The 26,755-nt window shown below is 37.7% G+C and overlaps 1 long non-coding RNA gene across 1 annotated transcript; it reads left to right on the plus strand.

Annotated features, from left to right (window-relative positions):
- Positions 1-218: 218 nt before the first annotated feature.
- Positions 219-23,653, plus strand: LOC309815716. Its single transcript, XR_014295925.1, has 5 exons — positions 219-392; positions 6,829-6,881; positions 9,314-9,369; positions 12,573-12,627; positions 23,511-23,653. It is a non-coding gene; the product is annotated as an uncharacterized lncRNA (long non-coding RNA).
- Positions 23,654-26,755: the final 3,102 nt, after the last annotated feature.

The following is a 26,755-nucleotide window of genomic DNA, read 5'->3' on the forward strand; positions in this document are numbered from 1 at the left end:
AGTGACCTTTTGAAAATGTAAATTAAGTGATTGCACACACCAGGGTGTGTTGAAAATGAAAATGTACGTGCTTGAGACATAGTGCCACCACCGCTTCGGGTATTAATTGGCAGGCTCTGAATCCAGGGATATCTGTGTTTTAATCGGAGTCACAGGAAATTCCACTTGAAGATACTCATAAGCCTTGTTTTTGTGATAAATAATCAGGGCTGGGCAGAGCAACCTCTGGAGTTTAGCAAGAACAAGGGATTATTCAATTTCAAGTTATAATATTAAAAATATTGGTTATGAGAAGCAACAAGAAATCAGCAAAGGTGAAGGCAGCAAATTTATGTATCACTTTCATGGATTGTGGTCTTTCACAGCTGAAGGACAGAAATCAGTGAAGAGGGGTAGGTGGCTAATGAACAGATTTTGTTGGGATTGAAGGAAGGGGGTGAATCAATCTTTCTTCCTCTTTCTTCCCTCCTCCCTCCCTTCCTCCCTCCCTCCTCCCTCCCTCCCTCCTCCCTCCCTCCCTTCCTTTCTTCTTTCCTTCCAGTTCTTGTTTATATTCCTTCTAAGATTTGATAGCTGTTTTTCTTTCATTGCGAAAATCTTCAGGGAACTGGAATATAAACACATTTATAAACATTGAGAATGACTGTGGCCATTACAACTTCATGTTCCTAATTAAATGCATTTATTTTGAAAACAATCAACATGTACACCTTCTTTTTGGTGGAACCCTTCCTCTTACTTTATTTAGGTGTCTTGCCCAAGAAAACAAGTTCAGTCCAAATTTCTATGAAAACTCAGATGGAAAGAAACTGAGAATAAGCTGGAGGTAACAGGTCTGGAGGGGGCAAGGCAGTGCATGTTGTCCCAGACTTATCAAAATAAAATGTGATTTGATCGCATTATGTTTGATGCTAATGCAAAGCAAGCAAAGTGTATGTGCAAGAGAGCTATAGTAGCTTCTTTTGCATCCTGGGACCAAAGCTTGCCAAGCCAAGGAGCCTTTCTTTCAGTTTAGTGCCATCCACTGTTTGGGTTTCTGTCCAGGTTTCTTTAAGGCCACTGGCACAAAAAATATATATATATATATTTAGAAAATCTTCTGTGGCTTTTTTATGCTATGGAGAGGGCAACATGAAGTGAGTACAGTGTTAATAATAACGGCTATTTTTGCCCTTTTGGACAAACCAACAATTAAAGAGTTTCAGCTTTTATTTTTGTTCTCCTTAAACCCAATTAAAAGTTACTTTGCCTTGTAGGGGCCATTTTTACAATTTATGTGAAGTGCTGGGCAACTAAAGAAAATCCTATTTCTTCAGATTTTTGATGAGATTATGGATTTGCCATGACAATATCACTTTAAATAGACTTTTTAAATTTTCCCCAGGTCTAGATTGCATAGAGCAATTTAGCCTGGCCTCCGAATCGTTGTATTATGGGTAAATGGTTTGGTTGTGACACCGGATCATTCTGACTTCAGAAAAGCAGTAGACAGTGTCTAGAAGAAAAAAAAAGGTCTTTATTGAGATGATCAAAGGGGACATAAAGGCAAAAACTGACTTTCACTGAAACAGGTCTGGGGACCAGGCCTCCAGTGTCCTTATTGTAATTCATTGCTTTTTTCTAGGCCCCATGATAGAATTCTTCCATAACAGACAGAGGACTTTGTGAAATTGTAAATGAGTATGACTTCAAGCACTCTGTGGAAATGTATTCTCCCCCTATAGCCCATACATTATTTCTGCTTAGTTATGGTGGCTCACATTTCCCGTAAGTATCAGAGAGAACTTAATTCAACTCACACCGCATCACTTTAAAACTGTGCAGCTCTCTTAATCAACCTTTGTATCAGACACAAATGTGCAGTATGACCTAATTTGAAAATGTCTCAAAGTGCTGACTCAAACTGTTAGTGAATAAAGGCTAGTCATTACCATTATGACACTAATGTGATGCAAAATAAAATTGAGTTGCATCAGCTGAACATTAGTTTGCAAAAATATTAGTGATTGAAGCCATTTTCTGTTCATATTTTATTTATGCTTATATATATCTATATGTGTACATATATTTATTTATTTATTTATTTGAAACAGCCTTGTGACAAAATTTTTAAGTGTGGAAGAATTTCCTTTTTTTTCTTTTTAACATCTTTATAGGAGTATAATTGCTTTACAATGGTGTGTTAGTTTCTGCTTTATAACAAAGTGAATCAGCTATACAAATACATATATCCCCACATCTCCTCCTTCCTGAGTCTCCCTCCCAAGTTCCATTTTTAACACTGACAAAGCCACAAGATTAAAAGTAGATCATATGTACATCATGGTCCCCCCCGCTATAAGATGAAAACATATTGTTGCTGAATTCTTATTAGAATATTTATACACATCTAAGCAATAACATGAAAATTCTCACCTTCCCCTGTACTTTGGTGGCAGTTTCCAAGATTTTTCAACAGCTCTTGTACTACTTACTATTTTATATCACTCACAAATTCTCTGACTTTTGTCTTTTTGAATAAGAAGGATTTTGAATTTCTTTCTTTCCTTACTTGACAAAAAAAATTTTTTTTGAGATAGAAATATGTACTCAATATACATTGGTGATATTACATTTGAACAAAAGAAAGTAAGATATGGGACTAGAGATTATTTAGCCTCACCCCTACTGATAATACTTTGTAGAATGAAGCATAAGTTATCTTTTACTTATACAGTTTAGATGGTTTTGAAAAAAAATGCATGTGGTTATTTAATTCTTATACATCCTAGAGCTAGTATTGGTTTCAACCAATAAACTGATAAGTAATAATTGAAAATAAATCAGCACGAATCAATCTTTCCTAAATTAGGGAAATTGTCCCAATGGTCAGTCAAAAATTCTGCCCTGTATCCCATTTGGGATCTCCTGAATCCTGAAAATTCTGAACATAAAATTTATACATTAGTGATCAAATACTTCTGATTTTACTTATTTAACAGTGAGAACAAGCCAAGCACATAAATACCCAGGAGATAGATTGTTCTTTGAAAATTTCAAGGACAAGAAGTTTTGGCTATCAATAAATTATTTAACATGCTTCAGGTTGAGAGAGTATATATCTTCATATCGTATCACCATAAACAATCGGTAGAAAATACAGCTAAATAAAAATGCTGGAAAGCTTCATTCATTCACTTTTTAGAAAAACAAGTAAAACCTTAAAGCAAGATGTGTAGAAATTTGCTGCTATGTGATAACTTTAGTGTTTCAGTACATTTTATATTCTGTAACATGTGGCTTGGACTGTTTTTATGACCTCTGTTTTATTTCCACATTAAGATCATCCAGATTTTAACAAAAGTAAGTTTGAAAAATCTCAAGTGGTCTTTGCCAAAACCAGCACTCAGGAGCATGATGCTTCCACGCACACGCACACAGGCACACTCCCACGTGATCCTCTAAAAAAGAGGATCATGGTTTTTAGCTAAAACCCAATTGTTCTTATTTTTAGGTTACAGGAGGGAAAAAGGTATGTGGGTGTGATGGCTGCAAATGTATTGCCAGCCTCTTAACAGTTCATCATTCTTAAATGATAGAAGTGTAGTAGCACCCTTCTGAGAAAAATCTTTCCTGTGGATTTTACTTTGTCCATGCCAGGACAAATTGCGTGCTAAGTTGGAATAATTCTGACATGGAAGACACCTCCATGACTATCCTTGGAATACTGAGGAGCTGACATTCCTCTTTGGAAGATGAGGGGAGAATGTCCCCTACCCTCTTAATTGATGATTTACTGTGCTCTCCCCTGGGGCCACAACTGATGATCTGTAAGCTTGTTGAATTTCGAAGTAAATACTAAATATAATCAATATATAAAAATAAAAAAAGAGAGAGGAAAAAATGCAATGAAAATTTATGACCTTAACATTCCTTCAGGGTCAAGCAATTTATCAAATTCTCTCACTTTCTGGTTTCAATTACACAGCCATTGTGGAAGGAACTTATTTTAGCAGGTTCATTTGCCTCAGTGGGGAATACAGGACTTTGGCCTAATGCTTCACCTTTAGTGCAGGCCATTTGAGCCTTAGAACAAATACCAATCATCACTCTTTGGAAAAAAGAATCTGCATCGGCGTGGCCTATTGGAATGGGGTTTCTGTCAAGGTAAACGGTTGTCGGCAATGACTGTGGTAGAGTGGCGATAAATCCCATTTTATTGCTGAAAAATTCCAGCTTCACTCCATGCCTGACAGCTCCCACATTCTCATACCCATTTGGGCAATTTCTGCACTCTGTCCATCTGGTTCTCATTACCTCTCAACCTGCCTGCGTCTGATCCAGAAAAAGTGCAGGTCAGAAACAGGGGAAAAGAAACTGAGGTGATGGACAAAACAGAAAGCAGGGGGGTGGCCCTTGGAGGTCGGGGTAGAGGTGAGGGAACAACAGGAAAGGGGGGATCCCAGCTTAGGCTCGGACCAGTCGCTGGAAGGAGCTGCTTAAATATATTAGAGAAAGGTAATGACAGAACCTGAGCTGGGAAACCAGAGGAAACTGTATCTTACATTCAGGCCTTTCAAAGGCACCTGCTTTGGGGTGGACAAGAGTGAAAGAATGTGGTAGGTATGGGTGGATGGGGACAGACTAAGGGACAGTCCAGCCCATCCCATCTATCAAGGCACTCTGTCACAGAGTAGAGGGCCTAGTCTAGAAGAGCGTCAAGTTCAGCAACAAACAACATGGAGCCTGGAGCCCCATGTACACAGCTGGTATGCTTCCAAATATGGGGATAAAACTCTGCTGGAGATTCAGTTTTGGTTCAAGAATATAATTCTTTTAGAAGAAGAAAACTCTAGGGCCACCAACAGCATTGTCTCCCTTCATTTTTCTAAGAAAATTAATATTTAAAAACGAATGTGTCCTAATAGGCACATTTATGGGATGGTTTATTCATGGAATGACAGGACTAGCAAGTGAGTTGCCTGGGTATTCATAACCCCAATGACATATATGGTCATTTTTTGGAGTTGCTGTGCATTTATGCCTTTGGAAAGTTAGCCGCATTCTCTGAAGCTGAAATCCTTTTGATCATAATTGCTTCTGACCTAAAATTACCCACCGTCACCATAAGATGCCTCTTGGGGACAAAGAAATAAATATGGTAAATATCTGATAATAGATATAAATAATAAGCCCACTTAGACATTATCCTAAATTAGACTAGGATGAAACTGTATAACTATATATGTAAAGATATAAATTTTTCTTCTTATTTTGATGGGGTCATTATAGTTAATACCAAAATAAAAATTGGAAAGTATATCGAAGTACAAGGGATGAAATAAATAAAAATATTTTTATTCAATAAAAATATTAGAATCAGATGAATGGTTAGATAGATGGTGGTTATTTCACCACTTGTTCTGAAGGCAATTTTGCAATTTTGTCTTAAAACCAGGTATGATTGTGTATTCTTAAATATGTTGGAGAGCAGAGTCATCGCTACGATTTGCATGCAGAATCTCTTATACTAGATATGTTTATACAGACAGTATGTCTTAGCGCTTTCTGGATCCCAGGGGTACAGAGAGCATTCCAGGACCGCAAAATTCACTTTTTCACAGCCAGACCTCTGACTGCTGCCATGCATATCTCGGTTTTATTGGTTGAATTCTAATATCAAGATGATGTTAAATTTTAGTTACTGAGCCAGACCTTGCAGATAAGAAATACTGGCTTCCAACGTTTAAGATTTAATTTCAAAATTTTCAAGTCATGCATGTGCAAGAGAATTTCTATAAAATGTAATTACCTGAAATTGTAAGTGAACTCCGCATGAGATATTTGAGTGGAAAAGGAGATCGTTTATAAAAATTTTAAGTTAAAATGACTAGACAATTTGGAGTGAAGTAAATTACAGATGATCAAAAACGGAAGTTTATTATTTGGCAACTTTAAAGTGAATACTTTTAGTCAACAAATACAACTCTGAAACAGACGTTTTCTTGTACGCATATTAAAAGGCATAAATTTTTGGCTACTATTACATATCCATTAAAATGACCATAATATATGACATCTCTAATTTGGAAAGGAATTGCACGTTCTTAGCCAAAAAAGAATCTCATTTGAAATTTACTTTTCTGGGCTGTACATATGTCAGAAAGATGCGATCATTGAAACTCCAAAGAATGTTTCTTTCTTTTAATAACATAGCAGAAAATTAATGGCATGGGAGAGGGTGAAGTGACAATTTAACTTGATGCCTGATAGCTGTTTACTTATTATTTTGTGCCCAGATTTCAGTGTCCTGTAAAAGAAAGGTGGAAATAAAGAAGCCACAGCATTCATACGGCTTTTAGGGAACTTAAGACACATGGAGGAAAGTGCCTAGAAGGCTATTGAAATATTTGCAAAACAAATCATTTACATTTACCTTTTGTGTATGTAAAACCCAGAGTGCCTACAAAGACAGAACCAACTTTAGCTGTAAGAAATATTTCAGCATCAAAATGGTTAATAGTATTATAGCTTCAAAAGAGCCTATTGGCTCACCCTCAAGGATGCCCTGCAGTTGTTGTTAAAGTCATCAGATGAAGCTAGCCTTCTCAGCTAGCCTTTAGATTTGTCTGCTAACAGTAAAAATACTATAATAAATCGGTAACATATGTTGCCAGGCAAGGAAAAGTGATATAAATAAAGAGACTAGGAGACCCAAACCAAGTACAATGTGAAAAGAATTTAACTTTCAACCTATTCGTTGGCTAATTAACATTTGAAAAGCAATTTGAAAGTGTAACTGTTATTTGCTTATATTCTTCCTCATTTTTTTTTTTTTTCTCTCTTCAGATTGCATTCTTACCCAAATACTCCTTCGTGATTGCCTGTTTTGCGGCTTTGGGGTAAGTCCCAGTTTTCCACAACCTTAAGAAAAAAAAATGCATAACATAAAAGATGCCAAAAAGACTTATGTGTCCTGATGCATGGGTTTTGTGAAATATACATGGGTTTGTTGTTTGGGGGGGCGGCTAATGAAATAAAGAGAAGGGGTTTGTTTTCTGCAAGGATCCAAGAGTGTGTGAAAGTGTGCATTGCAAACGAGTCTCCCATCAGGAAAGCCACCTCTGGAATGGAAATGACAAAGCTTGGAACACACACAATCAATTATTTTCACTAGCATTTAAAATATAGAAAACAAAATCTGCTTTGGGAATTGACTGAATATTTTATTTAGCTTTTTTATTGAGACATCCTTTGAAAAATGGCATAATATAAATAGTTTTACAAAGCAACAATATAATCAATCTCTAAACTAGAATATAAATCAAGGATTTCATTAACTGCTGGTAGCCAGTTTGAATTGTAGTCTTGTCCATAATGCCTATCTATCTATGTATGTCCGAGTTATACTAAAAACCTTTAAATGGCTTTGTAATATCAGCTACATCTAGCTATTATAATAATTAATGGTACTGTTTTATAAATCAATACATGTATTCTTGATAAATTCATATCCAGTTAATGGTGTAATTTAAATAAAAAAAATAATGTAATAAAGGACATACAGAAACGGGCAGGAAATCTTTAAAGGTTAAGAGACAAATTTGTCTAAATTCATTTTTAACCTGTTTTGAAAAAGTTTGTTTAAAATCAGTGGAGATTTACCTTGTTTTTGTGAAACTAATCTTGTCATGTCTATTGGTATCTAGTATTGAATTTGTAAGATGTTTTCTTCTTTTAACTGCTAAGTTTTAATTACATACTTATGATACTGTGGGATGTTTTACTACCATTGTACTCGTTTTTTTTCAATAATTGAGTATTCTTTAGAAAAATAGAATAAAACAAACTAAAATCCTCAAACCATTCATTTATTTTCAATACATGAATGAAATGTAAATGCTTTATGTTTTTTTATATCACTAAATGAACTGTGCTGAAAATCTCCAAAGCCATATACAAATTTTATTTAAGGGGGTAAAAGGACTGATTAGTTCAATGAATTTACATGTGTAAGAGCCAGAGTTTTTACTACTTTCACTGAATGAACATTCTAGGAATTTTAGAAAGAAAAGAAAAATGCATTGACGAGTCCACAGTGTATTTTAACGCTGCACACGGGTGGAGAAACATTCTACAAAGAGTGTATTATTGTTCTAATTTTAAAAATACACACCAAAGGCATATTAAGGAATAATGAGATTTAGAAAAAGAACTGAATGTTGTAGGTGATCAAATACAATCTTAAATCTTTCCAAATAAAATTTCATTTCGTTTATAGAGGAAGCATTCTACACAAAATATCTTTCAGAATTATGCAGACCAGTATGCCCTGCCATTCTCGGTGACATGGTGCAGAATGTTACTTTAATCCACTGAGCTTTTTCTGACATTTTTCTTAACATTGCTGAGCCTTATTTAGAGCAGCAAAGGAGATGTGTGCAGTTTCCTTTGACACTGATGGGTGTTTCAAAATGTTACAGGAGAGAGAGAGAGAGAGAGAGAGAGAGAGGAGAAAAGATTTGCTGCTAGTCATTTCAATAGAGCTACAGGAGCAATTACTATTTGTTAAAAGTTTCTATTTCAAATGAAGCTAAATTTTAAAGAAGGCTCATCCCTTTAGAAGAGCTGATGCTTGGAAGAGGAGGGGAGAGAATGCACATTAGTGATTACATGTTAAAGTGCGCTCAAGTACTGGAATCATTTAAAATGTATTGTGTTTTTAGATGAAACCTACAGCAAAACCACTCCTAAGAGGCTTAATTTAGGTTTTATAGGAAGAACATAAAAAAGACCAGGTTACAGCCACACACTGAAATATGGGGTACATTTAAAATATCTTCATTTAAAAACGTATGTTTATTTTCCCTCCTGGGATCACTAACGTGTGTCTTGACAGAGAAAGCGAGGACATGCTACATTCTTAAAAATTATCTGTTAAAGGGATCACATTCTAAGACAGGTTTGAGCATTTTTATGACTACAGATAACCTCTTAATTATGTCGCTGCCTTCCACTTGTTAATCAGGGGCATTCAACACTGTTAACCAGCGAGTGGTAGCCTTTAGAAGACTACACTATTTTTAAGAATTAGAAACACTTTATTCCCATCATCATATTATCGCATGTATGATTTTAGCACTGCTAGAAACTTACCTGCTTGAAATACCAAACACCAAAGACAAGGTCTAGATGCCCGTAACGATGTTGTTAATTACTTCAAATTGTGCAGCTCATGAAAAGCTTTAAGAGATAGATAATTTTACTTTTCTTGTCTCCCCCCGCCGGTGCCTCTCCTACCTCTCACACAATTCCTATTTGAACCAATTTTTAGGTGTCTTCTGCCGCCACCAGCGTGTGAGATACTCAGAGACCGTCTCAGAGAGCAAGGTATAAGTGGAGTAAATAAAGTCGTTTCACTATTGCTTTATCAACCCGCCTAGGTAGTTTTCCTGCCAGCCAACCTGCACTAAGACCCATAAAATTATGCAATAGTGACTTCTTTGGAGGTTCTTTAATCAGATAATGGCCAGTGTTAGGAGGGAGGGGCCCAGGGCGATGTTGCTGGCACTTAACACTGGGCTTGGTCATTACGTGTCTGGTAGAGACCAATAAACAGCTGATTACTACCCTATAAGGAGCCAATACTTTACATTTATCCTAGTTATTTTTTTTCTTTTCTTTGCAACTTCTCATAATGGCAAGGATTTGTCAAGAAGACCTACGAGCAGTAACCTCACAGGCCCCTTAAAAATAAGAATCTTCCTAGCGTGAAATGATGCCTTTGGTGAAATGGTGAGAATGATTTTGGCTTTTACAAGAGCAGAGGTTTGATTACTTTAAAGCCCATTTCTTTCAAATGGGGAGAACCCCGGACACCATCCCTCACTCTCCTGTCCCCTTCTCTCTTCTATGACAGGTTCACAGGCTGCAACCAAGGGGTTTTAAAATGCAAATATTTATATTTGAACTCTGGCAATAACAGAGTCATTTTGCTTCCTCTGTTAGCCTGTGAAAATTGATGCTGCATACCTGGAACTACGTTTCATTTCTCTCTTTACACATGAAGATATTATATAAATAAAAGATAATTTATGGAAAGGAAAGAGCCATTTGAAATAATAATCCTAAATGTGACTGGGTAATCTTTTAAGGCTTTAAGAGTCAGAGATGCAGATTTCCACACTTTTAAGGAAAAATTGATTGCAACCGGGAAATGTGTGCTTTTGAACACCTATTGAATTTGAATGCCTGCGTGGGTCAAAAAAGAAAAAAAGAGGGATGAAAGGAAGGCAGAGAGAAAAAGGTGTGAATTTTACACGTGCTTTAAACTAAGGTATTCAACCACATGTTTAGACTTCTTATTACAATTTTATTGACTCTCTTTATATCTGAATATAATTTTTTCACAACCTATGTAAATTGCAAAACAGTGGGTCTTAGAAAATGCTCTCTTGCCTGGGATCCTCATCTTAGTATGAACAGCACGATACCCAGAAGAAATGGACCCTAATTTCAGAACCTCATACAAAGCCAGGCAATTCTTGAGCCAAACAAACAAAGGGGGTGTAAGCGATTTCATTTATTTTGATAATCCTCCTCCTGCACGGGAGCATTTTGCTGTCTTTGTCAAAGTGAATGACAACAATTTGGCCAACTCTCTCTGAGCTGCACTCAACAGTGACAGGCAAATTATCAGAGGCCCTGCACTTCTTATTATCAGAGGAGAAGCCATCAGGGGGACGCATGGAGGATACCTCTCCCTTGTCACTATTTGTCAGTGGGACAAGGGCCACTGCTATGGGTAGCTGACAGGTAATTTCAACAATAACAATTACTCCTATTACTGGTGTCATAAACAATTCGCCCAAGGCATGACAATAGCAAAGCTTTATAATTCCATGCCATATAAATAAATGCCAGCAGGTAACAAGTAATTTAGCTCCAATCAAGCTTTCACCCTGGCATTAATATGGTTATTGCAAGAAAATGGAAAATTGAAAAAATTCAATATGTTAATGAATTAAGAGAGGTTCAAGGGCTAGACAAGAGGGGTTGAAAAAGGGAAACCAAAATTATTATGGTATCATATTTGGTGCCATGCTGAGGGCCAAACAGCAGTATAATTACTTTAAGATTAATAAGGGGATCAAAAGTACTGTTTGCCTTAGACTTCAGACCTGGGAAAAACATGACACGGACTTTCAAAATCCTCCTGTCTCTAATTTCTGAAGAACATAAGTAGAAATATGAGAATGTGTATATAATGTAGCATCTTGCTAGCTTGTATTTCCACCTGAAATATTTCATTGGAAACAGAGGCATGAGTACCAGAGGAACATTTCCATCTGTTTAAGGAAATCACATCAGCACCTGCTTCCTTTACATTAAGTCTCATACTGAAACTATTTTAATAAGCCTATTTTTATCTGTGCTGAAGGTAAAGCTGAGAACCCCTCTTTGCTCTCCAACTGTCCACATTTTGGAAGTGGGCTCGATGATACAATCCAATCTTCCTCCGTAAAACTTCCTGATCAAATGAATTTACAATTTCACTATTTGTCTGGCAAGACAATGTGCCATCATAGTGACAGCAATAAAAGAATTTGAAAATCTCTAATTACAGGAGCTGCAGAGCAATTAACGCATGTCAAATTTCACTTCATTAAGTGCCACTCTAATTTTCCCTCTAAAAATTAATGGATTTTTTTCCTTTTGGTATGTGTGTGTGTCCCCTTAAGGCAATGTTGATTCAAATCTGCTCAAGATGCAGTGTTGCACAGCTAAGCATCTTCTTGATTACAATCCGCCACACTTCTAACTGCGCTCATTCTCACTGCCACGGATACTTTGTCAACAGTCAAATTACACCACGCTGATAACAATGCATAATGGTGTTCCTCCTCCGAGGCTGCTGGCAGGAGATGGGGTTCATAAAAATGTGATGTTTTCTTCTCAACTGTTTCTTAAGGAAGTTTGTAGGAGCAGGTCACTAGTCAGGCGTTAATTTTTTGAAATGAATTCGTTAATTTCAAGAAAAGGAGTGAAATGATGGCGTACCAAAATACCTCATTGAAAAAAAAAATCAGGAGACGAATAAGGAATTGAAAATATCTGGAGCCAAAGTTTTGCTTAAACACTTTGTTCAGAGACATTTTCAAGATCACTATTCTTGGTTAAATACCAGGTTTTTTTTTTTTTTTCCTTTACTTTTGGGCTATAAACATTGGAAGCCTCTCTTGAACAGACAGTATTTAGATTATGAGAGAAGTTTGTTTAACTGACATATTTGCCAGAATCCTCAAAACATCACAGGACATGGAAGACAGATGACTTTTTTTAGGTCAAGACTGTATATTCCAGATAAATGTTGATTCATTTTAACTATTTTTTATCCTAGTTGCAGATCTGTGTCTGAGTCATCAGCCCATGAGAGGAATATTTCTCACTGAAAAATGAAAGAAACACAGCGATTAGATGATCTTACATTCAGTCTTTTTAGAGATCATTCACATTTTATATGTCTAAAACATGATCAGATCCAGAACAAAAAGGGGGAAATTAAACAAAATGCTCAATGTATCTCTTTGCAGATTCTTCAGGGAGTGGAGAACATTCACATGGATGACATCCCAGTTTTCTCATCATGTAAGTATATTTTTGGTTATACGTTTTCTTTAAACATATTTATTCAGTAAAAAATTAAATTCATGGAATATACACTTCATTTTTTTTTTTAAATTCACAGGTTGAGTCCAGCTTTTCATTCACTGACAACTAACTCAAAAATCTAAAATTTGATATTTTGAGGTTTGTATTTCCTAATATGAAAAATTCCTTCCTTCTCGTAAGGCATGTTCTTAAGTGGTCTATTTCAAACAAAAGAAAATGACATTCCCCTTTCAGCTAGCAAATGTTAGATTCTCTCAAAGTCGATTGGGGGCTCACTTGGAAGTTTTGCCATTAGAGACACACAAATTGAATTATTTTCATCTCCCAAATATCATTCTTCGAACTTTATAAATATAGCAATACTAAGTTTAGCATGTCGTGTGGCTTGTTTACAAGTAAAGGTATCTCGATAAAAAAAACCAAGCTCTGTGTACTTTGGCAAGACAAAAACCTGGAACAATCTCATATTAAAACATTACCAAAGGATTGTAAAGGTATATTTAAAGGGAGAAAACTTGATTATATAATGCAATCCAGCAGTAATCAATTTTACCTTCAATATCTTGCTTTTGTTTTCCAAATGCTAAATAAACAATACATAATGCATCCCTCATCAGCCAAACCATGGAGGCTCTGTGCTCAAATAACAGGAAACATATTCAATTTTCCTAACAGAAGACAGTTCATTAAGCTGTGCCACATCAAATAAAACTTTAATTTCTCCGGCATCAGAGTCGCAATGAAAGCAATTGAAGAAGATGAGCCATATGGTACTTCTATCAGCAAACACATATTGCTCATTCCCCCAAAGTTTTCTAATTCTGCTCCCCAGACCTGTGTAATATAGATAATGTGCTCCGAGATCAGCAACCATGAGCTATCTAGTGTACACTTCTAATACTGTATTTAATGGGAAATAATGAATCATAAAAGCCTAGAGAAGATGTCTTTTGCTAACCTAAATCTCAGCTGTAATTTCATTGTTCTGTGCCTAAGATGCTGTTTGCCCTTTCCAAACAACAGCCGTTGAGCATAATTATGCTGCTTCAAACCTGGGCTGGCAAAAGCATCCCTAATAGAACCAAGTTTCTATTAACTCCTGAATTTCTGAATTTAATGATGCACTGACGCAGACATGGAGATAACCAAGCATGTGTCATTTTAAAACCCAAAGAAGCGTTTTCTCCTTCTGCTCTTTGGTCAGACTGCTCCATGCTTTTATATTCACTCCCTCCTCCCCACCCCCTCTCACCCCTACCCATGCAACAGGAGTGGCATGATTAAAAATGAGGAGATTTTCTTGTTATTAGCAAATTTGACATTTGTCTGATGAAATGCACATAAAATGTGAAAGCTACACAGTGCTCAGAAGAAACGTCTCCGCTCCAATCCAGGCTCCCAAGATGAAATAATTTAGGTAAAGCAAATGTAAAGATCCTCGTACATCTTTACTCAGAATGCTAGGATTGGATTATAAATGAAAGAACCAAATATTGCTGAGCTTTTAGAGCGATGGTATTTTGACACATGAGAAGCGTCTAGTGTTTCATCTCTCACCTTAACTGCCTTGATTATTAACCTAAACATCATACATATGCTCAAATGCAGCAATTTCTCTGTCCTGGGTCCAGCCTGTCTTCCCGCAAGCGATTGGGGTTGGGGCTTAATTCCTTTTTAGAGAAAAAAAAATTTTCCCCCCAAATAGGTTAATGATTTTAGCTTTTCCATTTTTAAAGCTCATCAAATCAATATTTTCCCAACACAATGCTAATTTAAAACACCATCAAATAACACTGCGGATACCTATTGAAAACGTATTTTAATGGTTTTGTTTGTTTTGGCAGCAAACTAACCAAGGACGATTAAATTAAAAAGAGACTTTTAAAAGTTAGAGATTGCCTTTTTAACGCTTATTAAAATCAGCATGTTACATGCCTGTCTTTGAATTAGCTCTACACACTTGATTGCCATCATTAAAACTAGTTGTTTGGGTGCTGCTCTGTGATGGCTCAAACCCTTCCTCAAAGCCGATTCTTACTAGTTATTAACTTGACGTCTCTTTTCATTGAAATTAAAAAGAAAAAATTCATTCTGGCCCGTGGAAGAAACAGTCACCAAAACGTGAAATAGCTCAGCAAGACAGCAGTATGAAACTATGAAAAGACCAACAGGTAAAAGAACTACAGTCACATCTAAAACATATTCAGGAAAAAAAAAATCACAACGACAACACAGAAGCAGTCCATTGATTATATTTCATGAATGCCTTAAAACAAATGTTTAAACAGTTTTCTGAAACAGTGCAGAAAACCCCTGCATGCTCCACTGGCTTGCAATGACAATGGCCTATTGCAATGTAAAACACGCTGGAGAATAAAAAGGTGCTTTTTGTTACCATTTTATCAAAGCTGTTCATCTTCGAGCTGCAGGCAGCATTTTGCTGGAATTGCAGATATTTCTCTGTCCAGGCTCTTTTGTGTGTGCATCTCATTTGCATATATTTATCTCCAGCTGAGGGTGCTTTCTGCTCATTAAGGCCTCCCTTCCCATGATTTCATAAGCCAGCTGCTAAGAGGGATTTCACCTGTGGTGACTGAGAAAAGAGGGGTGAAAAACTAAATTCTTCATAAAAAGGAAATCTTCTGAGTCTCTTCCCCTATAAATGGGCACCATTTGTGTTAAACAGCCTCTTGTCATGATAGATGCCTCCGGAGGTCAGGGGTTAAAGTTGATTGGAAGGTCAGCAGTAAAACAACAGACAAACCAGACGCCAAACTGGTTCCTTAGCTGTCGGTGGGAGCTGTGGTGCAAACAGGTCTTGAACCTTTTTCAACCTCTAATAAAACGGGATGAATCTGAAGTGGATCAACCAGGCCCCTGAAGCAGCAGCACAGAAAAACACAAATAATATCAATATCAGGCAGCCACAGGAAACAATGGGGCATTTCTCCGTGCTACGTGCATGCTGCTATTGTTTCAAGGGCTGGGGAATTAATTCCACTTATTTATTTAAGGCGTGTCAACTCACTGCCTAAACCTGTTTCAGTGTCAAGATGAATAAAACTTTTATGGCTCATAAAATAGAGCCATTCATCTCAATGCTCTTTGTGGTGCGTGTTTTTTTTTTTTTTTTTCTGGCACACTGAGCTAGGCCTCTGCTCCTAGATGGTTACATCGAACTGTTGCTATGATCCACACCATATTAGAGAACAAAATGATTCCACCGGCAAATGGATCTCAACAGAAATGACACAGGAAGGCATTTTAGCTGCGATGTAATAGTCCCCAAATTCCTCTGAAATCCTCATCATGCACTTGCATCTGTTTTGAGCATGCGTTATTGACAAAGCAGAAGTTTTGTTATTTTAGAGGAAAGTTAAAAAATGATAACAAGAAAAAGTTAGTTTTCTGGAATATCATGCATTTCATTTGACTTTACAAATGCAACCTGGTTAGGGTAGCTGTTTCCCATTCAGCACATTTAGCCCAAGTTTTCACTGCTGTGTACTCAGTTTGCCCTGATGGAATAATTCAAGTGCCTTCTTTAGCTCCATAGCTTTGAATGTTATGTTTAATTTTGAACAGAAAATGCCAAATATAAATGGAAAAGGAAATGCATTTCAGCGCATTTTTGCATTATACATTTTTCAAAGTTCAGTTGTAGAATCAATTTTACTTTTGATTTCCTACTGATGACTTTAATACTAATATAATACTAATAAACATGTTAACATTTATGAAGTGCCACACACAGTGCTGAGCACACACATGTTCTCATGCAATTGTTAGTGATAATTCAATCCAAGTCACAGAAACCCATTTAGAATAATAATGATACTCTTCAGTACCCAGAACATACCTTAGAAAACAAAAAAATTCCAATCAAACAATATCATTCTAGCAGATGCTTTAACAGGGAACATCATGGGAACCAGATTGCTTTATATTAAGATGAGCAAAAAAGAAACAATTCCATGGCATTTCACAAATTCTCCAATCATGGGTTAAATCTCATACATCACAGCTCTTTGCTCTGTTGCAATGTAAATTGATTTGTGGGTGATTCACTTACTCTGTTGTCCCAGTTGCTTTGCTTTTGAGATCTCCAGTGAATATTGTAGCCTTTACTTATGAGGCCAGATTATTTCTAATTTAGTCAGTTGGCAGGTCAGTTTTTCCACATGCATTCCAGTTTTTCCAGCAAGTAGATTATTTGAGGAGAGCCCAAACAGAAGTTGTGCTTTCACACTTTGCTCATGGGTGAAGATGTGGCCCTGGGGAAAGAGGGGTTCAGTTTTTGGGTGCCAAGCACTGCTTAAGATTCAGCTGCTCTTTCTTTCCCATTTGAACTGGTGCGTGTACCAGAGCTCTGCATAGGGGTGGTCCCTTTACCAAGCAGCCCTGTTTGAAAGTGGAATTGCTTTCAAGTGGCCACCAGACCCTGAGAAAAATATTTCAACTCAAAATTGATTAGGTTTTGCTAATCTGTGGCAATGTGTTCTCATTTAAGCCCGGAGCAGGAGATTTTTCTTCTATAACCCATTACAGTTCAAAAAACGCAAGAAGTCTTGCTTCACACAAGACGTTCAACTTGTGGTTGGAGAAATTTTCCAACTTATTAAATGTTGTTTATAACCTCCTCTTTGTACACCCTCTGCCTTCCCAGAGCTCCCTCTGTATCCGAGTTACCAACTTTCTTTCGGACCTTTCACATTAAATGTAACCCCACTCCCATCTGGCAACCTAGACCCTCCAAGTGACTAGAGCAAAAATACACAGTTTACTCCCCCCAAGTCTGCACTCTTGTCCCTCGTTTTTCTTTTGCTCTAATCTAATCACTAATTCTTAAGCTTGGCCAAATAGTTAAAAATGTTAAGTGCTAGCAAGGCCGTCTACCTCCCCCTCATATCTGTCTCTGTTTATGGAATGGGCTCAGTTTCCTCCTCTTCTCCTTCGGCCTGGGGTCTTCAGGTCAGAACACTGTAAATACACACAGCTCTGGCTCGACCCATAAATCTGAGCAAAGGGCAGGCTTATATATTCAGATAAGCATGGGTTGGGGCGGGAACATGGGAGGAGAGAGAACCAGCAGAATCTGACGCTCTGCAGCAATGTTCAGAAAAGAGAAGTGAAAGGCCAGGAATCTTTAGTGGGGAGGGAAAAAGATTTTTATCTTGAAACATCTCTCCTTATTTCTGAAGGATGCGGTTGGCACTGCTTCCTCTTCTTCTTCTTTTTTTTTTTTTCAATTTTTTACTTTTTCCATATTGCTGATACTCACATCCTTACTGAACATATTATCTTAGAGGCAATCAAATTAAACAATAAATTTCATTTATTTCCAACGTCCTTTTTCCTTTTTAAGTGTATTGGCTTGTGTTTTGAACTTTGTGTATGTGGGGGGCGGTGTGTGTGTGTAATGTGAATTAGAGTCCTTTTCCCAGAAATTCTCTTCTTCTGGAATTTTTCAAACCTAAGGTCTTTGCCTAAATAACCATGTTGTTAGTCACCACATTGAATCCCAAAATAAAACACAGCTGAAGGAGCTGGGAATGACAAAGTGATACATAAATGCTTACGTAGCCTTCGGTCTTTAAAGCTTCTACTTGATTTCCAAGTTCAAGTCTTTTCTGTTGGGTTTTCAGATCTCAAGATTTTCTGTGACTCCTGAAATACCACCCACCCTTCTTGGGAGATGTGCCCCTTGTGGACATAGATATTGTCGCAATAGAAAATCTTGAGCCAGGGGACCATGGCTGAAAGCGTACTTTCTACCATTCATCTGCCCTGACTCTGCTTTAGAGACCATGAATCACCCCATGAATTTGCCTCAGTCACTTAAGAATCTAGGAAATGTGGCACTTGCTTTGTTTTCAATCGATGTTTTATATTTTATCATATACATATATACAATTTTTATCTCATTTCTCTAGGTCATTCTTTTGGCAAATAGAGAACTCATATTCCTCAAAAGGACCTTCTTTCCTTGGGTTGAGATATTAGTGACAATTCCATGTAGGTAAGAGAATTTTATGGGAAAAACTGCCAAGAGAGTAGTAACAGGGCTGGCTGCCCAGACCGTTTTCTATGTTCTAGCCCCACCTTTGACAAATAGAAATGATAATAATAATGATCACCATTTACTGAGCACTTACTTTTGGAAAGCAATGTGCCAGGTGCTTTATATGCATATTAATTTAAATCCTTATAACAATGTGACAAATGAAGTATTATAGTCTCCATGAATGAATGAAAAACTCTGGTTGGAAAAGTGAAGAAACGTCTCCCAGAACGTACATTTAAGCTTAGCATTTGAACATGAGTCTGGCTCTAGAGCTCCCTCTTCTGAACTGCCTCTCAGGGCCTCAGGTTCTGCGTCTTCAGGATGTGGGTCTTGGGTGGAACGGAGTCTATTTAGCAGGGTATTCCATGTCTGGGTTGACTTTCTCTGCCCACACCTCTCCTGAAGCTTAGTCCTGGCATTTTCAACAGCCCTCTGGTGTCATGGCCGGGCTCTCACAGACCTCCTGCACTCATGTCTGAAATGGAATTCATCGATTCCTCACCCAACCTGCTTCTTCTCTGTGATCCATGTAGTGTTCTCTGGGAGCACCGTCCACTCTGCTCTGTAGTTCAAGCTCAAGGCTCTAGCTGTCTCGGCTCTCTCCCTTCTCACCTGCCATGATCATCAGCCCACCTGGCAGAACAGGGACACATGCAGGAGACATTACTGTCCCACTACCTGGGTTTGAATTTGGCTCCCCTATTTACCAGCTGTGCAGCATTGGACAAGGTGTTATATTCCTCTGTGCCTTGATTTTCTCATCTGTAAAATGGGGTCCGAAATACTACTTGTTTCATAAGGTTCAGTCTCCTGGTATTGTTTGACTGAATTGTTAAAATAGCCTTCAGACTCACTTCACCAGAGTTATCATTATAAAATAATAGCCATCATACCCTCCTGCTTAAGAAATCTTTGCTTCCCTGTTGCCCTCAAGCCTAACTATGGAGTCAGGCAAAGGCCTTCATAATCTCCTACCACTGGCTTTTCCAGGGTCATTTTCCACCATGTCTGCCTAAGCAATTTGCACTCTGGCAGCAAAAAATTATACATGTCATACGCTTTTGTGCCTCGAAACTTTTGACCATGCTGTGCCCTCTACCAGAAATGCCCTTCCTTTCCATTTCTGCCTAGTGATGGGCACTTATCTTGTATGGCTCAGTTCAAAAGTCACCTATTTTTTAGGGCAGCATAAATTGAGTCAGTCACTTGTAGAGTGTATTCCTCTGTTTTGGAACCTAACATGTTGAATTGTAATTATATGCACTGTCATTATATGCACTGTAACCAGTAGGCTGGGGACTCCTGTGGGCAGAGGCTGTGTGTTTTCCAACTTGATATGTTTTGTTCTAGAGTCTCATATATAGTGGGAGCCACCAAATTTTTTTTTAAAGTTTTCTACATACAACAGCTTTCTTTTTAAAATTAATTTATTTATTTTTGCTGTGTTGGGTCTTTGCTTCTGTGCGAGGGCTTTCTCTAGTTGTGGCAAGTGGGCACCACTCTTCATCGCGGTGCGCGGGCCTCTCACTGTCGCGGCCTCTCTCGTTGCGGAGCACAAGCTCCAGACGTGCAGGCTCAGCAGCCGTGGCTCACGGGCCCAGTCGCTCCGCGGCACGCGGGATCCTCCCAGACCAGGGCTCGAACCCGTGTCCCCTGCACTGGCAGGCAGACTCTCAACCACTGCGCCACCAGGGAAGCCCCAAATTTTGATTAATATATAAAATGTCATTCCTCACCCTAAAAAATGACTTAAAGTAAATAAATGTGTATCAAATGCCTGTAATGTGTTAACTAGTTGAATTAAATCTTGTTAGCTTGAGATGAGAAAGACAGTGAACTTGCAACAAAATTAAATTAAAAACTCAAGAGCATTTAGGAGTTTGGGATTAACAGATTCACACTATGATATATAAAATAGATAAACCACAAGGACCTACTGTATAGCACAGGGAACTATATTCAGTATCTTATAATAGCCTATAAGGGGAAAGAATCTGAAAAAGTTTATATATATGTATATATATATATATATATATATATATATATATATATACACATACATATATATAAATAAAACTGAATCACTTTGCTGTAAATCTGAAACTAATACAATATTGTAAATCAACTATACTTCAATAAAAAAAAAAACTCAAACACAACTCTATTGTTCTTACTGTCTCCAAGATGAAGCCATCATGTTTTTTCCTAGTACACATGTTAAATGTTACATTTTTTTCACACCTTAGGAAAATATGATAATGGAAATTCTTTAGAATATCAGTGAAGTCTCTATATTTTATATATTTCATTAGAAAAAGAGCCAGTTTTTTCCTTATGTGCCTTTACTCTAAGCATAATACTTCATGGGAGACAGTATATGAGTGGTTACGACCATAGGCTTGGAAGCTAGAATGCCTGGGTTTAAGTCCTGGCACTGCCACCTACAAGCTGTGTAATTGTTGGGAACAGTTTTCTCAAAGCCTGTTCTCTTACCTGTAAAATGGGCATCATAGTAACGTCTACCAGAGGGTGTTTTGAGCATCCAATGAGTTAGTGCATCTAAACACTTAGATGAATGCCTGACTTACAGTAAATGCTCAATAAATATGCCCTGTTATCCAGTTGGTGTTTACAGGAGAGTCGCCTGGAATCCTAGTAGAAAGGCGAGGTCTATTTCATCATCAGGGCACAGTGCAGAGAGGCAGGAGAACCTGGAGAGATGATGAATTGGCCCATTCACCTGTTCAAGGACTAGGTATCAATTCAGACATCATTTCAACACATAAGCAATTTAGTGTTTCATTTTGTCATTGATGCATGGAGCTAAATCTAGGAACAAACCCAGATTTTAAGTTAGCAGTTAGGACAGTTGGCTCTAGCATCATTCTGCCTGGGTTCAAATCCTAGCTCTATGACATACTGGTTGTGTGAACTTGGGAAAATATTTTTATTTCTATAAGTTTAAGCTTTCTCATCTGGAAAATGAGGGAAAAAAAGACTAATTTTAACCTTCTACCTGTTGTGAGAATTAAATGAAAACAAAACAACTTGACATGCTTATCACAGTGCCTGTTGCATAGTGAGTGCTTCATTTCTGTTAACCACCGTTTTCTTGTTGAAAGTATCATTGTAATGTTTTTACTATACGATGTGCTTTTTAAATTTACTTTATTGTGAAATATATCATGCCTGTATCTTGCTTTTTTCATTCAATGGTTGCAACTGGACTGATGTGGGTAGTTCTTATTCCATCAGTTTCACTACTCTATAGCATTTTATTATACCAACACCCCACAATTAATTGTGTTATTTTTTTCTATTGATGGGCATCTGGACTGTTATTGATCGATTTCTATTACAAACATGGCTGCATAGAACATTCTTATATGTGCCCTGGTGCACATGTGAAAGACTGAAAGACTTTCTTTAGGAAGTTAAACCTAGAGTTGAGATTGTAGGACCGGTGAATATTCAAACTTACTAGGTAGTGGTAAACTGTCTTCTAAGTAGCAGCTCATGAAGTATTTTTTTGACAGAAGATCATTACAAACGTATTTTGGGTCCTCATAAAGATTACTGTATGTTGTAGTCAGTCTCTAAGATCCTATGGTTTCAAAATAAAATCCAAATGAGCCTCTTCTTTTGGTATTCACACTCTCATGTGGTGCTCTCCCACACCGTACCAAGGTTGGTCTTTGTGACCAGTAGAATATGGTAAAAGTGATGGTACGTGTTACAAAATACTGTAGCTTCTGTTTGTGGCATCCTTTCTCTTTCTGTCTCTTTTGCATCTTTCACTCTGGGGAAAGCAGCTGCCATATTGTACAGCTCTATGGCGAAGTCCATAAGGTAAGGAACAGAGACCTCCAGCCAACAGCCAGTTAGGAACTATAGTCTACCAACAACCATATGAGTAAGCTTAAAAGTGGATTTTCCAGCTGCTCAGGGCTTGCGATGACTGTAGGTTGGCTGTAGGTTGATAGCTTGACTAGAATCTCATAGGAGACCCTGAACAGAATTGCCCAGCTAGGTTGCACCTGGGTATTTGATGCAAAGAAATTGTGTGAGATTGTAAATATTTGTTGTCTTAGGCTAAGTTCTGAGGTAATTTATTTTTCAGAAAAGATAACTATACATATTGCATTAAAAGGCAAAAACTTCCAAGTTCCATTAAAGAATTTTTGAAATAAAGCAGGATATTAAAACAAATTTGAAAACAGATAATGAAAAGGTTGATGCACTAACAAATGTAGATGTTTTTAAGTTGGTTGGCCATGTAAAAAAGCACCGTGAGGGTGGGAAAGCAAGGATAATTTATGACTTATAACCTGCAGAAACATGTTTATGTGTCTTCAAATTTTTAATTTGATCTGTATTATTAATTATTAGAGCCTTTTAGATGTGTGTATAATGCAAAATATTCATTATAACATAATAGCAAAATAATAGGCATCATCTAAACATACATAAATAAGAGAATCGTTAAGTAAGTAGTATATCCATTCAATAGAGTATTAGAAAGCCGTGAAAAGAAATATATATAAAGTAATGACATACTCCCAACATAATGTTAAGTGAAAAGGGCAGAATATACCCTACAATCAGTATAAAACCAACTCTACAGGGATTTAAAGGTGAAAGTGGGCATCTCTCAGTTGGATTGTGTGGGGTTTTGTTTTCTTCAATAAACTTTGTCTGGGCTCTGTAAGTTCTTTCTAACAAACTTGTGTTATTACTTTTACTATTAGGAAAACGCATTTACCACCTGAGGAAATTATTCTTGGTTTACTTTTAGCATTACAAGGAAATGAAGACCACAAACTTCTACCTTCAAACTGGAAATAGCAATCTTATCAAACAAATACGGACAGCAGAGCACCTGTAAAGGTTCTGGATGCTGCTTCAGGTTGGCTGGCTTCCTTCTAAATCATCTTGGTCTTTGGACATAATCAAGGTCTTTTATCTTGTTATAATTGATAATCTTGTTGATTTTGCTTATATAAACAAATGTAATCTATGTGTTGTTTTCTTGACATCAGAGCTTCTGAAAGAGAATCTGAGGATAAATTCATGGAATAGTCTAAACATTCATGTGACTACAGTTTGTATTCTTCAGCATCTGTTCATGAAATTGAGAGGAGGAAGAATGAGGTAGATGAGATTTCACGGAGAGGCAATGTGGTGGTGAGGGCTGCCTAAGACCTTTGAAAATGGGAAGTGTGTTTGTCTAAGGCAACCAATGGTGGCATAATTGAAGTAAAGGCTTTGTTAAGTTGAATGGGGTCTAGAGTCACTGTCTGAAAAATGGTGCTTCGTAACAGAATAAATATGAATTTTTTTTTTTTTTTTTTTTTTTTTGCGGTACACGGGGCTCTCACTGTTGTGGCCTCTCCCGTTGCGGAGCACAGGATCTGGACGCGCAGGCTCTGCAGCCATGGCTCACGTGCCTAGCCGCTCCGCGGCATGTGGGATTTTCCCGGACCGGGGCATGAACCCGTGTCCCCTGCATCGGCAGGCGGACTCTCAACCACTGCACCACCAGGGAAGTCCTGAAAATTTATTTTTGATAATAGTAAAAAAAAAATCTTAAAACTTAAGTATTTGAATAGACTAAAAATATATTTTGTTCTTAAAATTCCCTTTATAAAAATATCTTTGCCCATTAAATTAAACTTGGAAAGACCTTGAAATACTGTACTAAATTTGAAAGCGTTAACTAAAGTCCCACCACTTAGGGAGAACCGCTTCAATGTTTTAGTGTATTTATTCTGATATTTATATTCTCTATGCATTTCTATTGCATACTGTGCTTCTACCGTCATGCTTTATTGTTACTGTATCTTCCCTTCTAGACCATCAGGTCTGTGAGGACAGTGGCTATGTCATTCTAACTTACCATCCTTTCCTCAGTCCTTAGAGCAGAGCAGGTACTTAATAAACACGTGTGGAATGGCGAAATTGTTTGGACTACACAAGGAAAAGAGAAGAGGCAGGAGCAAGAGAATAAGTGAAAGCAAAGTTCTAGGCCAGTTGAGACTATTGGCAATTTGGAGTGCTGTTCTCAAGACCAGGTGCCACTGAGCACAGACACCAGGTGCCACCTGAGTGTGCCAGGGCCTGTGCCAGGTGGAAGTTCAGGGAAGCTTTCTGTGAGGGTGTTCAGTCATCGCCAAGGAAAGAGTAGTTTTCTGAACTCCAATGGGGCAACCAAGAAAGCGGGGCTTGCAACTGAAGCTTCAGAATTAGGAGTAAATCATCATGGATTCTAGGTTTATTTGACCCATCTAATACTGAATCACATTTGCTTCTCAAAACAAGGAACTGTTTTGTTTTATCATGTACAAAATACTGATCACAGATATTTCAGGCTATAAGAAAAAATATTACCAGTTATGGCAAGCACTGGAAATGTATAATTTGGTGACTTCCTACAGATCTGATCATTCTAACATCACGTTTCCAAGCATTATTTTATTAAGCACTCCATTTATAGGGAATCGTGTAGCCAGAATTTATTGTTTGTTTAGATTTTTTCCAATGCCCTCATCACTGAGGTCCCTGGTTGCATGTGTAGAAGATTAAGAGATACAATAAACTAAAAAGAATAGACCAAGCAACACATACTAGATCTGGATCAAACTAAATAAATACGTCTACTTCTAAGTCCCGGAGTTCAACAAGAACAAAAACAAACTCCTACATATAAAATAAGGAAAATTTTCATAAGAAAGAGATTCAGCCTTAATTTGATCTGTTTGCCCAAGTTCAGCAGTTGTTTAATCTAGAAGCCAGTATCCATAATTATTTTATATTTTCCGATTATACTTTTGAAAATAATATGGGCCTCAAGGAAGCACAACCAAGAAATTAAAATTCCCCCAGGTGTGAATTAAGGCCAAGGCATGTGTTTTCAACTCAGAACAAATGATCTTAAAATCCTGTTTGCATCTGCTATTAATAAAATCGACAAGAACAAAATACAGCTAAATGCAACTCTTCCTAGTGTCAGGTTAAAAGCCAAATTCCCTGGGTTTAATTTCTCTTTGTGTGAGGGTGGAGAAATTGCTCAATCTCTTTGCAACTTGGTTTTCTCTCCTGTAAAATGGGGGCAATAATAGTATCCATCTCCTTGGGTTACTGTGAGACTCCCATGAGTTAATGCATGTGCTGGGCACAGGATAAGAACTAAATAAAAATTAGCTGTAATTATTATTAAACAGTGAAACAAAGCACCTGCCTACTGTTATGTATGGTGTCATCTTCTTTTGTCTTGACAAGAGATGCACCCTAGCGCATCTCTGCAGCTTTAGTCTTTCACATTCATTCTTAGCTTAGATTGTTCCCTTCCTCCTTCCCTCCAAGAATGTTCCCCTTGCTCTTCTCTTGGCCAGATCTGACCCGTTTTGACTTACCCTATCAAGTATCAATAATAGGCTAGGGCCAGAAAATGGCTCAAGGCTCATGTCTCTGGAAATTAGTGTTTTTGTATTTCCTGACATTCTCGAATTAGCAAGAGTACTTCAGAAGGCCTGATGCACTTTAGAAATCTATGAGGTAGTAAGAGCAATCTCTGCAAATGTTTCTCTTCTTAAAATAAACTTCTTCAAAAATTTTTGTCCCAGAGCACAGGTGACAGAGTGTCCCATTTGGCTATTATTTTTCAAAAAGGGGAATAAACGGAAAATTCTTTACGTGAGGATTGTCACTGACATGACTGTGCATCAAGAAACTGAATACAGTTGTTCATTCCTGGCAGATCTGAAGGGAGAAGCCAGTTTCCCATTCTGTGTCCTCTCCACTCGCCATTTCGTCACGGCAAGGGCCTGCAGTGGACAGTGGTCTCCAGGCATAGCGGCAGCCAACACCTCGGCCTTCCACCCGTGACTGCAGGTTCTATCACGTGGACCAGTCACTTAGATTCCCAAGCCTCAGCTGTCTTGGCACCATTATGCCAGCTGAAGCACCATGGCTGCATCAAAGCAGGGACGTGGTCCAGGTGGCCTTGTGATGTCCCACCCAACTCAAGTCTATGACTCCCTT

Source organism: Mesoplodon mirus, assembly GCF_964341445.2.
Source record: "Mesoplodon mirus genome assembly, chromosome: 14".
Classification (NCBI taxonomy): Eukaryota; Metazoa; Chordata; class Mammalia; order Artiodactyla; family Ziphiidae; genus Mesoplodon; species Mesoplodon mirus.